Consider the following 14,809-nt stretch of genomic DNA (forward strand, 5'->3'; position numbering starts at 1 on the left):
GAAGGAAGGAAGGAAGGGACGGAGGAAGGAAGGAAGGAAGGGACGGAGGGAGGAAGGGAGGGAGGGAGGGAGGGAGGGAGGGAGGGAAGATTTGGCTCTATCTATACTCTCTGGATCAAAATAATGTTTTTTGCAAATTTTTTCCATTTTTTCCTCTTCTGTTTATAGACTTCCTTCCTTTATCATTATTAAATGCCCACAGGATAAGTTCCTGTGTGGGATACCTTGCCAAACTTTCTTTAAGCTAGTACTATCTTCTACTGTTTCTCTCTACTCTAATTTTGCTCATAATCATCAATTATCATTCATAAGATTTTATAGACAACTATATTCTACTTCATTGATATCTTGGTAACCATTTCTTTTTGTCTGGGCAAGTAAGTCAAACATTTGCCAACTAACATGCTTTTTGAGGTCTTCTAAACTCCTTGTGGCAACTAATTTACATTGGCTAAATTTCTAGAAGATATTATTAGAGTCAGTGTTGATGTCATTTCTGTTTTCCATTTTCTACTTTTGATTTTCAATTACTTGAATAATTCAGTGACAAGTCATTTTTGCTGTATGCTACATTAAATTTTTTTTTAATTCTTTCCCCCTTTCTTTTAAAACAAATTTTGATCTTAGCTATGTCAAGTCAATGGTCTGGCTTTAAAGATAGTTGATTCAAGTAAATATCCCAAATTGAAAACAAATCTGTTAAAATATAACACTCACCATATTATTTATTTGGCACTTAGCAATTATTTATTTTTTTTAAGTATTCATGACATCAAAGTATGAGACTACTGTGTAATCTAATGGTCTTTAGTCTCTAATTTCTTCATTTTGAGCCATGCTTTCTCCCTATCCCCACCTTTTCCCAACTTTGCATAGGTCATCAAGCATTGAAATATTTGCTGATTTGATTTGAGGAGTCTCATGAAGTTGTTCATTGAACTCTACCACTAGCAACCAATGTTGTTGCATAAATTACAATTATTTTCATGATGGTCTTTTAGCAAATATTTATCATTAATCTTGTAATACACGTTGACTAATTAAACTGAAATAATGTCTCACTGCCTCTCAGTGTAGAATAAAATCCATTGTGTCTACTTCTTTCCATGCCTCTCCAAGGAGTCCTCTAAATCCTCCTTCGATTTAGTTACAACTTCTTTCTTCCAGTTTCATTTATAGCAAAAATAGAAAAACTGATGTGATCCAGCTTCTCCAATAACTTGCTGGTCACTGGACAACAATTTCACATTAGATTACCAACAGTCAGTCAATAAGCATTTATTAAGTATCTACTATGTGTCAGGCATTACTCTAAACTTTGGGGATACAAGGAAAGGGATAAAAAAGTCCCTGTCCCGGAGGAGCTCACAATCTAAAGTTATCAATAGTCAGATTGAATTTTACTGATGGTCTAAAAATGAGATGATTCTTTTTATATCCTAAGCATTTTGTACAGTATCTGGCACATAGTAGGTTCTTAACGAATATTTATTAATTGCTTGATTTCTTGCCATATGTTGTAGAAGGGATTGCACAGGACCAAGTGACAATTTAAAAAGAATTTCCCTCATTTCTTGTATTCTCTTAAACAAAAAAATTAATCCCCAGGTGGCCAGCCTTCTGGTGAAATTTAATATGTACTTTCCCCCTAAAAAAACAGCTGAACAGAGATTCATAATTTCATATAAAATCCTTTCTTTTTTTCTTTGTATATGAAAAATGTTTAGTTTGTTAAAATCACAATAAAAGGAATTTAAATAGAAACAGAAAAAAAATACCCTGATTCTTAAATAAGATAGACAAGGAGCATAGTAGTCATTACCTACCTTGTCATATTTTTCTTCTAACCTTTAATATATATATAATGAAAAAAAAGTGTGACCAAAGAGCAAATTGAAGGAAGAGGGCATAAGGCAGGGACAACGATGATTATGTAATATTCTAGTCACTCTAAATTCCATCTTCTAAAACAATGGAAAATTCTGAGATTCATCTATCAGTGAATACCTCTATTTAAAAAAACCATCTTGGGTTTTTCATAAATACTAAAGCACTCCTGGTAAACCTGCTCACTAAATATTAATAAATTACAATTTTGCCATTGAGTCATTTTATGAGTAACCAACTCTTCACGACCTCATTTGGAGTTTCCTTGGCAAAGAATCTAGAACAGTTTGCCATTTTCTTCTCTAGTTCATGTTACAGATAAGAACCAAGGCAAACCAAGGTTAAATGACTTGTCCAGGGTTAGACAGCTAGTGTTTGAAGTCAGATTTGAACTCGGGAAGACTTTAGGTTCAGCACTCTCTCCACTGTGCCACCTACCTGCCCCTATATCATGAATAGAAGAATTAATTAAATTTTACTCTTCACTATACTTTCTCTTATTAAAGAAATTAACACATTTTTCCAAGTTAACTTTTGCTCTATATTTTTTAGCAGAAACCATCTAAAATTATGTTTATCTTTAAATAAGAATTCAGGGCTGAAGTATCTATGGTACTTAATACTGAAATAATCAAAGTTGGAAGGGACTTCTAAGATCATTTGATCAAACTCTTTCTTGAATTAGAAACTTCTCTACAATATTCAGAACCCAGTCACCGAGTCTTAATGTAAAGGCTACCTGGAAGCCACTCTACTACCTTCAGAGGCACAAAGAAAGGGTATGTGAAATTCTTCACCTTTTCCCCAATATAATCAAATTTAGAAGATATTGACAACACATTAGAAGACTTGTACAATACTTTTAGTCCTTTGTCATTATAGAATCAAATAGTTTCAGCATCTAGTTAACAAGAATTTGTTAAAATAGTAAAATAGGAGGACAGTGGATTGAGAGCCAGGCCTAGAGACAGGAGGTCCCAGGTTCGAATATGGCCTCAGAAACTTCCCAACTGTGTGACCCTGGGCAAGTCACTTGACCCCCATTGCCTACCCTTACCACTCTTCTGCCTTGGAACCAATAAACAGTACTGATTCCAAGACAGAAGGTAAGGGTTTAAAAAAAAAATTTTTTTTTTAACTAGTAAAATAGTAGACAGTAAACTTGTCCTATCCATCCCCTGCTCCTCTTCTGGGTTCGCTCATTAGTAATGGAATACTTTCCTTCCCTCTCCCTATTTCATGGTGTCTCTGTGAAGACAGAGAGGCATCCCAAGCTCAATAAGACAGGACTCAAGGCCTTTGACCAACCTAGACACCTTCGTCTTGACGCTCCCTAACATTTCAATGGCCATCCTAAAATGGGGTACTGAGAACTATCCAAATGTGGTTTATGCAGAGGACAGTACAATTAGACCATTGTCTCCTGTTTTAAACATTCTCTTTTAATGTACTATGACATAAATATTTTCCCCTCACTGCTACATTTGGCTGCTGAAGAAGTATTGCTAGAAGTATAGTGGCTAGAGCCAGAGAGCCAGTTTCAAAATCAAGAAAATCTAAATTCAAGTTCAACCTTTGTCCCACTGATGGTATGACCCTGAGAAGTCACCCCTGGCAACTCACTATGATTCAAAATTGAAAAGCAGGTGCTTGAATTGTTAAAGGGAGTTTCCTAATGGGAAATTCCATATACCAACAAAGTCACAAATCTAGTAATGGGAGAGGAAAAAAAACTCACTGCTGACTCAACTTGAGCTTGCTATGCATTCATCTCCTCAACTCTTCTTCAGATGAAATTCCACTAGACATATCTCTCTATTTTGTACTTGGAAAGTTAATTTTTTAACCCATTTGTAGAACTTTTATTTCTACGGTATTTCATTTTATTCAATTTGGTTCTTCATTCCAACCCATGAATATTGCTTTTTGGCTCCTGATACATCTAACATGTTAACCCTTCCTCTCAGCTCTGGGTCCTCTGAAAATCTCTAAGTATGACACTTCTGTCATCTGAGTCATCAACAAAAATGTTAAACAGTTTAAGATGAAGGACAATTGGAAGTTCGGCTGTAGAGATTAAAGTCTCAATCAGCAAGTACAGCCACAAGAAGAAAGACAAGATATTAGTATCTTTATACCTCAAGCGTGTTTTCAGTTAAAGAGATTCCTGGGCTGTGGAGACAGTATAAACAATAACAACCCAGAGGGAACCAAGTGATAAGATATAAGTGTAACCTAATAACTCTCTCTCCATACTTTTCTAACTTGTTCCACATGGAGAACTTGGAGAATTCTAATACAAGAAGTTCCCTCTATGCTTTGGTGCCATCCTTTTTGTTAACTAAAAGGCAAAAGGGGGGTTAGGTTTTTATTTGTATGCCTGGTATTTAGAGGCATGCAAATGTGAATACTAGTTGTCTGTGTTGTCTAACTAGATTAGGTGAAAGTAATTTTTAAAAAAAACTTCACAATAAAGCAGTTCACTGATACCTTGAGCTGAAATTACATTCTGAGAGCAGAAATGAGTAGGGATGAGACATGAGAGAAAGGATGCTGAAATGAAATTAGGTCAAACTAAGAGCATATATTGTCTAAAATAAAAGTCCATCTCCCACTGGGAGTTGGCAAAGAAAGGCAGTAGGTACTAACCACAAAGCACTGTTATCTATTCCTCCATCCCTGGAGGTCTGCTCCCCATCAACTAGAGGCAGGATGACCACTCCTCATTACTGCTTGTTAGGGATATTAGAAAGAATTTCTGTTCAGCTATGAGTTGGATATCTAATGTCCATTCCAACTTTTCTTTGAAGAGACAAATGTAAGGATTTTTAAAATCTTTTTAAGACATTAAAGCCAACTTAACTATGGTCTACTACCCACACAGCTCTACACCACCCCACCTTTTTTAGTTCAATCAACAAATAAATGCTGAATAAGGAGAAAAGTTATATATATAAACCAAATACTATCTTACCATGAGAAGGGAAGGATGGAGGAGACATGCACCAAGACACAGGGTGAAATGACCTACTCTATGAAATAAAACAGTATCTTTAGCATTAAACCCAAACTTATCTGTCACAAAAATTCAATTAATGGCCACTTGTTAAAAATTTCTCATTTGTTGCCTTTATAGAATAATTATCAGTATTATGGCATGGAACTGATCAGTAGTTACTTTTGGCAACTCTCCCTCTCAGCAGGGCTTTCAGACTTCATCATCTTCCAAATCATTGAACTCACCAACTCTGAAAAGTAAATTAAAAAGTGGCAAAACCATAGGATTTTTTATCTAGTTCAAACTTCTTATTTTACAGATGGGAAAACTGAAGCACAGGGAGATTAAAAGACTTGAGTTACATAGGCACACAGTCACAGGGCTAGGATTCAAACCCCGCATCCTGACTTCAAATTCATTAGCTCTTTCCATCATATCTTTCTTCCTCTATTTCCTACCAGTTGATTTAAAGCATTCTTTTCTGGTGCAAAGCTCAACTTTTTCTCTTTTTCCTTTTTCCAGTTCAAGTCTTTACTTCCTTGCATTTTTTCCATAATGACTTTTAAACAAGATATCTCTGGATCTGGTACTGGCATTTAGTATTGTATCTCAATAGAGATAGCCTCAACCAGCCTACCTGGTTTCTTATCACTTCTCTACTCTGTTATCAAGTCTCTAAAAAAAAATAATGTCTAGGGGCAGCTGGGTAGCTCAGTGGATTGAGAGCCAGGCCTAGAGACGGGAGGTCCTAGGTTCAAATCCGGCCTCAGCCACTTCCCAGCTGTGTGACCCTGGGCAAGTCACTTGACCCCCATTGCCTACCCTTACCAATCTTCCACCTATAAAGTCAATACACAGAAGTTAAGGGTTTAAAATAAAAATTAAAAAAAAAAAAAAGAAAAAAAGAAAAAAAAATAATGTCTAAAACAAAAATACAAAATATAGAAATTGAAAATGTTCAGTTTTGATATCCTGAATACTGCTTACCCATCCATTTGTTATAAATATTATTATCTATGCTTAGCATTTCAAAGTTCCCTTGTAGGACCTTTCTCTAGGGCCATTGCAATCACTGAAATAATTTGGAAGTAGTTATCATTTAGAATAGCAAACTAAAATTCTAAAGTGTTTTTCCCTTATCATTATTGTCCCATCATATTTGGTAAATTAGAAATGATTCCCTCTAGTGAAAAAAGTATTAAAGCTAAAGGCACAAGTACCTAGTATATAGAGTAAACAATTAATATTTGTTGATAATAAAATTTTTAGTAAGGAGAGAAATTAACCCTTTGTCCTGACCCAAACTTTACTAGAGAACTTATTCAGCTCTCTCCTCTACTGTATCATCAGTATTTGTATATGATGGCAAATATCTAGCACCTGTCTGACCTGAGGTTAATATGAGAGGAACCATATTAGAGGCTATTCTTCTATCATAACATATCATACTTTTACCTCAAATACATATGAGAGATTTGCACACATAATCTACACACTCTACAAACTACACACTCATCCAGTCTCCTTTCTTAAGGATTTGATCAATCTATGTCCAAGAAGAATGCAGGATTCTGGCCTCATTAGCACGGAACTCTAATCAGTCTGAATAACAATTTTTTTTTAAAAAAAAAAGTACTTTTCAAATTAGATCTAAAAAGTCCCTCAGTGGAATAAGTTCCCAGACCACTGAAGTCACAGACCTTTAATGGAAAATGCACTACTCTTTATGAAGCAACACTTTTTAGTTCTTTTTTTTTTTTTTTAAGCCCTTTCAGTCTTAGAATCAATACTGTGTATTGGTTCCAAGGCAGAAGAGTGGGAAGGGCTTAGCAATGGGGGTTAAGTAACTTGCCCAGGGTCACACAGGAAATTGTCTGAGGCCAGATTTGAACCTAGGACCTCCTATCTCTAGGCCTGGCTCTCAATCCACGGAACTACCCAGCTTGCTCCCTATTTCTTTTGAATTTATAAATAAATATGAAGTATGAGAACAAATTTTTTATCTAGAATAGTGTGTTATTATTAACTGCCAAGAGCTTGTGGTCTAGTATGTAGATTATCAAAGTCTTCTTTGATTCTCATCCTCACACAGGATCATTCAAATAATGGTTTCTTATCTTTCCCCATGGAACCTGGGTTCTTAATCTGAGATTCAAGAACTCTATTTTTTATTTATTTAATATTGAGACAATTGTCTTCCAATATTGGCTTCATTTGTAATCATATATTTATGTGATTTATATGATTTATATGATATACTGCATCTAAAAACATTGTTTTGAGCAAAGGTCAATAGGTTTTGCCAGATTGCCAAAGATGTCAATGATACAAAAAAGGGTAAGTACCTCTGCCATACAAAAGTCTACTTTACATTGTTTTCACATCTAGAAAATCATTAATGGTATGTTAAATTTTGGAATAGGTTTTGAACATTTAGTTTCTTTAAAGCTCTGTCTTGCAACTTTGAACTATTGGAAAGTTAAAAAAAAAAAAAAAAGAATGGCTTAGAATGCCTGGTCCAAAGAAAAATATTCCCCCCAAATTCAAAATGAAAGAATTTCAGCTTGTGGTTACTGGCCCATATTGAGAGAAAAAGTTTACTGAACCGAGTTGGTTGCTTCCCACTATGTAAGGTCAAACTTAACACGTGGAAATATGACAAGCAAGATAAAAACCAGAGGAGGTCTCAGTAGAAGTTACAAGCACTGGTGATTACTTCACAAACCAAACACCTAAGGCTCCCAGTGGTTACCAGCTTTTGGGGTAAGCTTGTGTTTATGCTGATCCAAGCAGCTGCAACCTTTTAAAAATGATTTAACAGAAGGCCAAGATTCTTCAAGCCAAAGCCACCAAATCTTTATGCCACCACAAAAAATATTTACAAAAGGTAACACTTTCCTATATTTTGATTGCTATAATTCCAGCAATAAAAAGCAATTTGATAAACAGTGGCTCAAATAAAAACCACATTCACCCCAAAAATTCTTAGCACACTAGATTACTGCAGAAAGACAAGAATTTAAATTCCTTGGCACACCTCCATTCAACTCTTTAAAATTATCAGCCAACTACATAACCAAAGGAGCCATCTTCATCAACATACCTCTCTGGCTCTCTACTTGGCAAGTTATATTGAGAATCATAGTTCACCATTTTGAACAAAAAAGTAATATCAAGTATCAAATAAGTGATACTTTAATTCTTTAGCATACCTCCCAATCATCAGACTATAAGAGATGATTCATTGACTGTAAACAAAAATGAAATAAATTCACTCATACCCCTAGACGCTGTCTTAGGAGGTATTAGTGAGTGGCTGGCAAAGGTATCTATCTGGTAGATTCTGCCATCTTGTCAGCTTTCCATTGATATTCTCAATCTTCTGCTGTGCAATTCTTATCTGAGAAAACTGATTAATTCCAGGAAAAAAAGATCTCACATATACTAAAATATTTATACCAGCATTTTGGTGAGAGTAAAGAACTGGAAACCAAGTAGGTATCCAATAATATGGAACTGGCTAAATACACTGTGGTACATGCCTGTCATGGACTACTGTACATTCAGTAATGACAAACATAAGAAATTCAGAGAAGCATGGGGAAACTTCTTTCAGTAAGGTAGAAAGAATTAAACTGAACCAAGACGACAATGTATTGCTATGTAATTATAATGAACAAGGTTGGCCAGGAGAACTTGAGAAAATGTCCCTACCTTCTTTATTGGGGGGGGGGGCCGCTGGAGGAGGGAAAGAGATCATCCTGCAGATATATAATATTACATATTGTCAAACATGGTGAATGTATTGTTTAGTCTTGCTAAACTGCTTTCCTTTCCCTCCCAATTTCTTCTTAAATCTTTATTTTAAGGGATGGCTCATTGACTAAAGGGACAATAATGCAGAAATAAATATGAGGTAAAAAATAAAGAGTAACAAAGAAATTTTTAAAAAATGTTCTTTCAAAGCTAGAACACTGACAAAGGAATACAAAAAGCTTTTGAAAACCTAGGACTGTCAAACTTGGAGCATCAGTCATGAAAGTTCAAACTAGGAAAACTGCCTAAAACAATATTATTTGTGTAGCTGGGAAAGCTACACAAAGCTAGGTGGCTCAGTGAATAGAATGCAGGCCTGGAGTTGGGAAGATTTGAGTTCAAATCTGACTTCAGATACTTCCTTACTGTGTGACCACCGGCAAGTCACAACCCCATTTCCCTAGCATTTGCCTTCTGTCAAAAGAGTTGTTATTAAGATGGGAGGTTTAAAAAAAAAAAAGGAAAATTAAGTTGTACAAAAATCACCATATACACTTGGTTATATACTTTACACATAGTTGTCAGCCCAGGACAAAGTAGAGATCCCCGCTAGTCATCTACCAGTTCAATGTTAACTTAGAAACACAGAATATTAAAAGCTGGAAGGGATCATAAAGCTTCCTAACAATGTCATTCATTAGGATCAGTAAACTAGGAAGGCAAATAATTCTTTCAGGGAACACATTTATAAATGAAAGGGGGTGAGGAAAACACCCACCTTCTTTCCTATTTTTATGAAGAAACTATTATGCCTTAAATGAAAAGGAATCTTGAATTCTGGAATTGACTAAAAGCCATAAATTTAAGCTAGAAGGGTCCCAAAATATTATCTAGTCAGAGTCCTTCACATTTCAGAAGAAACTAGTGCTCAAAGAGGCTAAGTGGGTTCACTCAGGATCAGGCAGGTAGGACTTGGATCCAGGTCCTCTGTTGACAAATCATGTTCCCTTTCCACTATACCAACCTCCCTTATCAATAAAATGAAATCAATTTTACCTAATACATAAAATAGCTCAATTGATCCTGATTAATCATGATTCTGTGTGTTCTGCCAAAAGCGTTGAGAAAGAATTGAATTTGGTGAGAGAAATGAAATGCCATGTTTTTAAATCCAACATTTACTTAGACGTGCACACATATCTAGCCCAGGCAAGTCACTTAACTTCTCAGGGACCCAGGCAACACCAAAGACCATAAGGCATAGAAATTTCCTCATCTGGGAACGCCTTATATTGATGAAATTACAGGTCCACTTATTAAAATAAATGAGCACATGCATGTGAACACATATACAATAAGTGAGTTGATGAATTTCTCTTCCTTTCTGTGACCTTTTTATATGTTGTGTATAGCAACATGTATATATAAATATTTAATATATATATAATATATATAATGAGAGGTGAATAAAGTTAGGAAATGGCCATTTCATGTGGCTTAGTGGATAAAGTGATGGAATTAAGAGTCAAGAAAACAATCAAGGAACATGCTAAGCCCTGAGCTATGTATTAGGAATGCAAAGAAAAAAGGCTAAACCATCCTGCTCTCAAGGAGCTTATATTCAAGATAAAAGAGGTAATATGTATGTAAGTAGGTATATGGAAGATGCTGTATAATACTAGATAAAAGGTTTTCTGGACCTTATTTTCTGGAAGCCAGCCCAGTGATTCAAGATCCAGATTGGACCTCAATGTGACATACTTATGCAGCATAAAACATTTAACAATATGAAATTCGCTCAATTATATAAAAGGTTTGAGCCCAAATCATACAGCCTAAACAAATCCTGAGGACAGCCTCCCAGCTCCTTTAAAAGAGAAATCAGCCTCACCTATGCAAAACAGGTGCTCCTCCTCCAAGGTAACCTTAAACAGTAAGGCACTAGCAGCTGTCCTTCTAGTAGGGGCTGGGGAAGGACTAGACAAGGCCTCAGGCAAAAGGTGGCATCAGAACTGAATCCTGGCAACTGCCCAGGATTCTAAGAGGTAGAGGTCAGGAGGGACAGCGTTTTAGACATAGAATTCAACCAGTGCAGAAGCAGAGAAAGAGTAGGGAAGTCACATGTAAGAAATAGCAGGTAGGCCACTATTCTCAGTTAAGGAACTTTTAAATAAACTGTTGCCCCAACAGACATAAGATGAATTTTACTTTTTTGGGAAAATATGAAATTTGGACAACTTTAAAATTCAGACAATCTCAATTTACCAAAGACAAAAACTCAGCAAGTAGCTTTGGGATGGAAGAATAAAGAGAAGCACAAGTAAATGGATTTGTTATTCAGGTCAACACAAGCCAGTTTCAATGGAATAGGAGGCAAGTAGGCTCCTTTTGAACCCTATTAAGTTTGTTCTATTTGCAATCACAGCTATTGTTTTAAAAATGCTTTTCTATCAGGCTCTGGAACTCTGGCTGAAGGAGATTGAAGTAGCTGATTGTTTTGAGAAAGATTTAACTAAGCAGTCCTCTTACATTCCATTTTGAATTTTAAAAACTGAAGCACTTGTAAAAGAAATTAAGTTGTTTTTTGTTTTTGTTATTTTTTTTTAAATAGTGCTAGGGGATCACAACCCCCAGGGGTGGCTTTAAAACCCAGTTGCTTCCTACAGTGTCTTCTGTAGGGTGGTGCTGCTGCAGGGCAGTTTCCCTCCTCCAAATGTATCTATTCTCTGTCAGACCTAAGATATCCTTTTTCTAATTTTGAGTGAACTGCAGATTAAGTTAAGTTATGCCCCTTTATTCCACAAAAGAAGAAAGTCTTGGAAGTTACAATTCTTGCTCAAAGGGCATAAGCCTTTAGTGGTGAAGCTGGATTTGAACCACTTTTAATATGTTGTTTACTAGAAAACCTTTTAAAGGTTGTCTATAGGTTGCCATTTTAAATAAACAATTCTATTGCATTAAAATAGTTCACTTCCATAGCACTTTGAAGTTTATAAAACACAAAATTGGAGAGGTGGAAAGTACAAATAATATCTGCATTTTACAGATGAGGAAGCTTAATATCTCAGGAGGCAGCAATTTCACCACGATCAAAATCGGGATTGGAATCCTAATTTTTCTGATTCCAAAATCTAGCATTTTCCACAGAGAGAAGACTTTTATTATTTATTAATTGGGGCCTACTCATTTCCCAATAGACTTCACAACTGGCAGATCAAGGATACTGAATTTTTCTTCAGTCTCAGAAAAGACATAGGCTCTCAAAGGGCCATCTCCAACATTATTTCCTTATTTAGGCTATTGTCTCGAAAAATACAGCTGTTACCAAGGCAGGGAGTAGATTATTGTCTAATGCAGTTTATAAATGAGAGGGAAGACACAGGCTTCAGGTGATACATACAGGTACGTACAAACAAACAAAGACAAATGAAGGACTTTGAAATACAATTCTCAATAACTCCCTTTAAAGGATTGTAGAAAAAATTTTCCTCGGGCAGATGGGGAAAACCGGGCAATTAGAAGACCAGCTCGGCAGGGGACAAGCATTTGACCACGCCCACGAAGTCATGCCTTCCCAAAGGCTAGCAAGCCTGATATGAAGAAAACCGGGAGAGATATTAAGACTCTCTCAACAGAGGTTACCATAGCAACGGAATTCATCCTCCCCTCCTTCTGCAAAGAAATTTCGCTTCAATTCACAGTCCTGCATCACATTTTCCTAGAAACTACCGAAATCCAATTAACAGAGCAAACCAGTAGACGGGTAAAGGCATCATAAATACTGACGGGGTGAGCTGGGAGAGAGAGGAAGAAAGATAGCAAAAATGAGGGGAATGATACTATATTCGGGAAAGATCGGGGAGAAGAAATAAAGTACCTAGGAGTGAAAGCCTTTTTAATATTAGTCCCTTAACCTCCAACACTCATCCAGAAGGGTGGGAAACCTAAGCAGCTCAACACCACTTCCTCCTAAGAACATTCTGAGAAAACCAGATTTTTCAGCTTTCCTACCCGACCAAAAGATATCAACAGATCACCCCCGCTAAGCTGGTGCAAGCCTGGTCTGGGTGCCCTTCACCTCGGAAAACGTGGTGAAGGCAAGGGCGGAGATGCGCACCGCCTTGGGGATGGGGACGGGAACAACCAGCTAGACAACCAGTGGCTGGCACCACAACCCACTGCGGTGGCTTTCACCACCATTCGTTTCCTGCACTGTCTCCCGCCCTCCCAGCTGTGGGGCTCTGTTGCCAGACTCATTTCCACAACACCGGGCCGTCTCTCCTCCGCGTACATAACCCCGACCTTCTGCTTCGAACTTTGCTTGAATCGCGGACACCTTCCGCCCTTTCTATTGGGGCAACAAATGGGGATTTCTTTTTGGGGATGTAAAGGGTCGGGAGTGTTAAGCATTCCACCTTCTCCACAACCACTCCTCTGCTGCTAGAAGCTGGAGTTCAAAGTAACCAGGAGAGAAGAACCCCCTTTTCTCCTAACCTACAACGCTTTGTTAACCCAGCTCCCGGACCACAGGTTGCCCCCGTAGCGCCCCCGAGGTGAGGGGGCATTAGGTGAAGGGAAGCGAGTCGTTCGGTAGTAGCGCTGCCCAGAAGCACCGAACTGGGGCCAAAATTTCTTTTGCCTCCCTCTCTACAGCTTTCAAGGGATCCCCGAGGTGGGGAGGTGCACTGGTCAGTCAGTTTACCTCATGTAAAAGCACAAGAAAGAAAAGGGGGGCGTGGAGGCAGATGGGGAACAACCCTAGTCCTTTCCCCTAAATACCCTTCTTCCCGGCTCGCCTCAGTTTTGCATTGAGGTGCAGCCATTTTTCCAACCCCCACCCCAGCCCAGGGGCAGTCAGACTTTACTCAGTCCAAACCCGAAAGCCCAGAGCTGTCCTGTTCCAATACCCACCCATACCCAACCTGAACGACGGGTTTAAAATTTACCTACTTCCTCCCGCAGCTCAAGGAAAAGGAAAGGGAGAAAGAGGGAGAGGGAGCAGAGGAGAGGGAAAAGCAGGGAGGAAGAGCAAACCCCGCAACCTACCGCCCTTCCCGAGATGAACACGCAGCTCGCTCGCTTCCTCACTATGCCCTCTGTGCCACTTAATGAATGAGAAGGAGCTGCGTCCCCCAGAGCTAGAGGGAGGGACAGACGCGCAGCGCGCCGCTCTCTCCTTACCTGGGTAGCCTCGGAACGCTGCGAAAGGCAGCTCTGAATACAATGGGATCCGTTTAAAGAGTTTCCCCCGTAGTGGCTAGTATGTTACAAGCTCGCAGGTGACATCACTCCTAGCCTAATAGGATACAATGTAGCTCTGACTGCGCATGGACTTCCCGGCTGGGGCCCCAGAGAGCGCTGGGAATTGTAGTTACTTCCTGGGGATTCAGTCCCTGGGCAGCTCCCCAGCGCCTGGATACCTAGGACTACAGTTCCCAATGCAGTCCTCTGAAGCCTCCGCCTCCTCCCCTCAGATTCTCCCTCCCTTTGACACGCCTCCTTCCCTACCCGAGTCCCTCTCAGATCCTGGCTTTCCCCCTGGTCGTAGAGATAAGGAAGGAGGTCCTAGCGAAAGGGAGAGTACCGCTAATGACCCTAATATCCTTTTACTAGACCTCTACTGTACCGAACTCTTGATCTTTGGACCTCCCATTTAGGTTTTGCTCCCTAGTTTGTCTATGGATTTCTTTGAAGCAGGGGAGTTACATTTACTCGTTCCAGAGATGGCATTGTGCACTCGAGAATCTTTTGGCCTCATCCGAGAGACGAAATTAGACCCTCGTTCTGTTTTCAGTCGTGGGAAATCAAAGGGCTCAATAGTACCCTCTCTAAAATAGCTTCATAGAAATGTGTTGTTTCGACGTTAATTTAAATGACCCCACCTAATGCTGACTTCTCCCCTCTCTTTTCTCTCTTACCCCTAACCTCTTGATCCTACAGGCAAGAGAGCAGGATCGAGCAGAACTCGGTGCACAGTTCAGCAAGCTTACCATAGGAAAAAATTAGTAGAATCAATCAGTAAAAATAATATGGTGAAGTAGTCCCAGAGCTGTTCCTCAGGTAGAGGGGACACCCCCATCTGCTGCAGTACCAGTACTTTCCATAGTAATTTGCAGCCAGGCTTTGTTCAATTCTGGAGGTATTCTTACTGCTCTCGCTAGGGATTCC

General features: G+C 38.5%; 1 protein-coding gene across 3 annotated transcripts in view; it reads right to left on the reverse strand.

Annotated features, from left to right (window-relative positions):
* DAAM1 (dishevelled associated activator of morphogenesis 1) overlaps positions 1–13,924 on the reverse strand; it is a 223,319-nt gene extending 209,395 nt beyond the window's left edge. For 2 of the 3 annotated variants that reach the window (XM_044664879.1, XM_044664882.1), the window contains exon 1: positions 13,823–13,924. The gene's annotated coding sequence lies outside the window, so the exon portion shown is untranslated. Of the gene's footprint in view, positions 1–13,687; positions 13,757–13,822 lie in introns of those variants that run through there. The other variant, XM_044664881.1, reaches the window with a different exon arrangement.
* Positions 13,925–14,809: the final 885 nt, after the last annotated feature.

The sequence above is a fragment of the Gracilinanus agilis genome, chromosome 2 (genome assembly GCF_016433145.1).
Source record: "Gracilinanus agilis isolate LMUSP501 chromosome 2, AgileGrace, whole genome shotgun sequence".
Taxonomy (NCBI): domain Eukaryota; kingdom Metazoa; phylum Chordata; class Mammalia; order Didelphimorphia; family Didelphidae; genus Gracilinanus; species Gracilinanus agilis.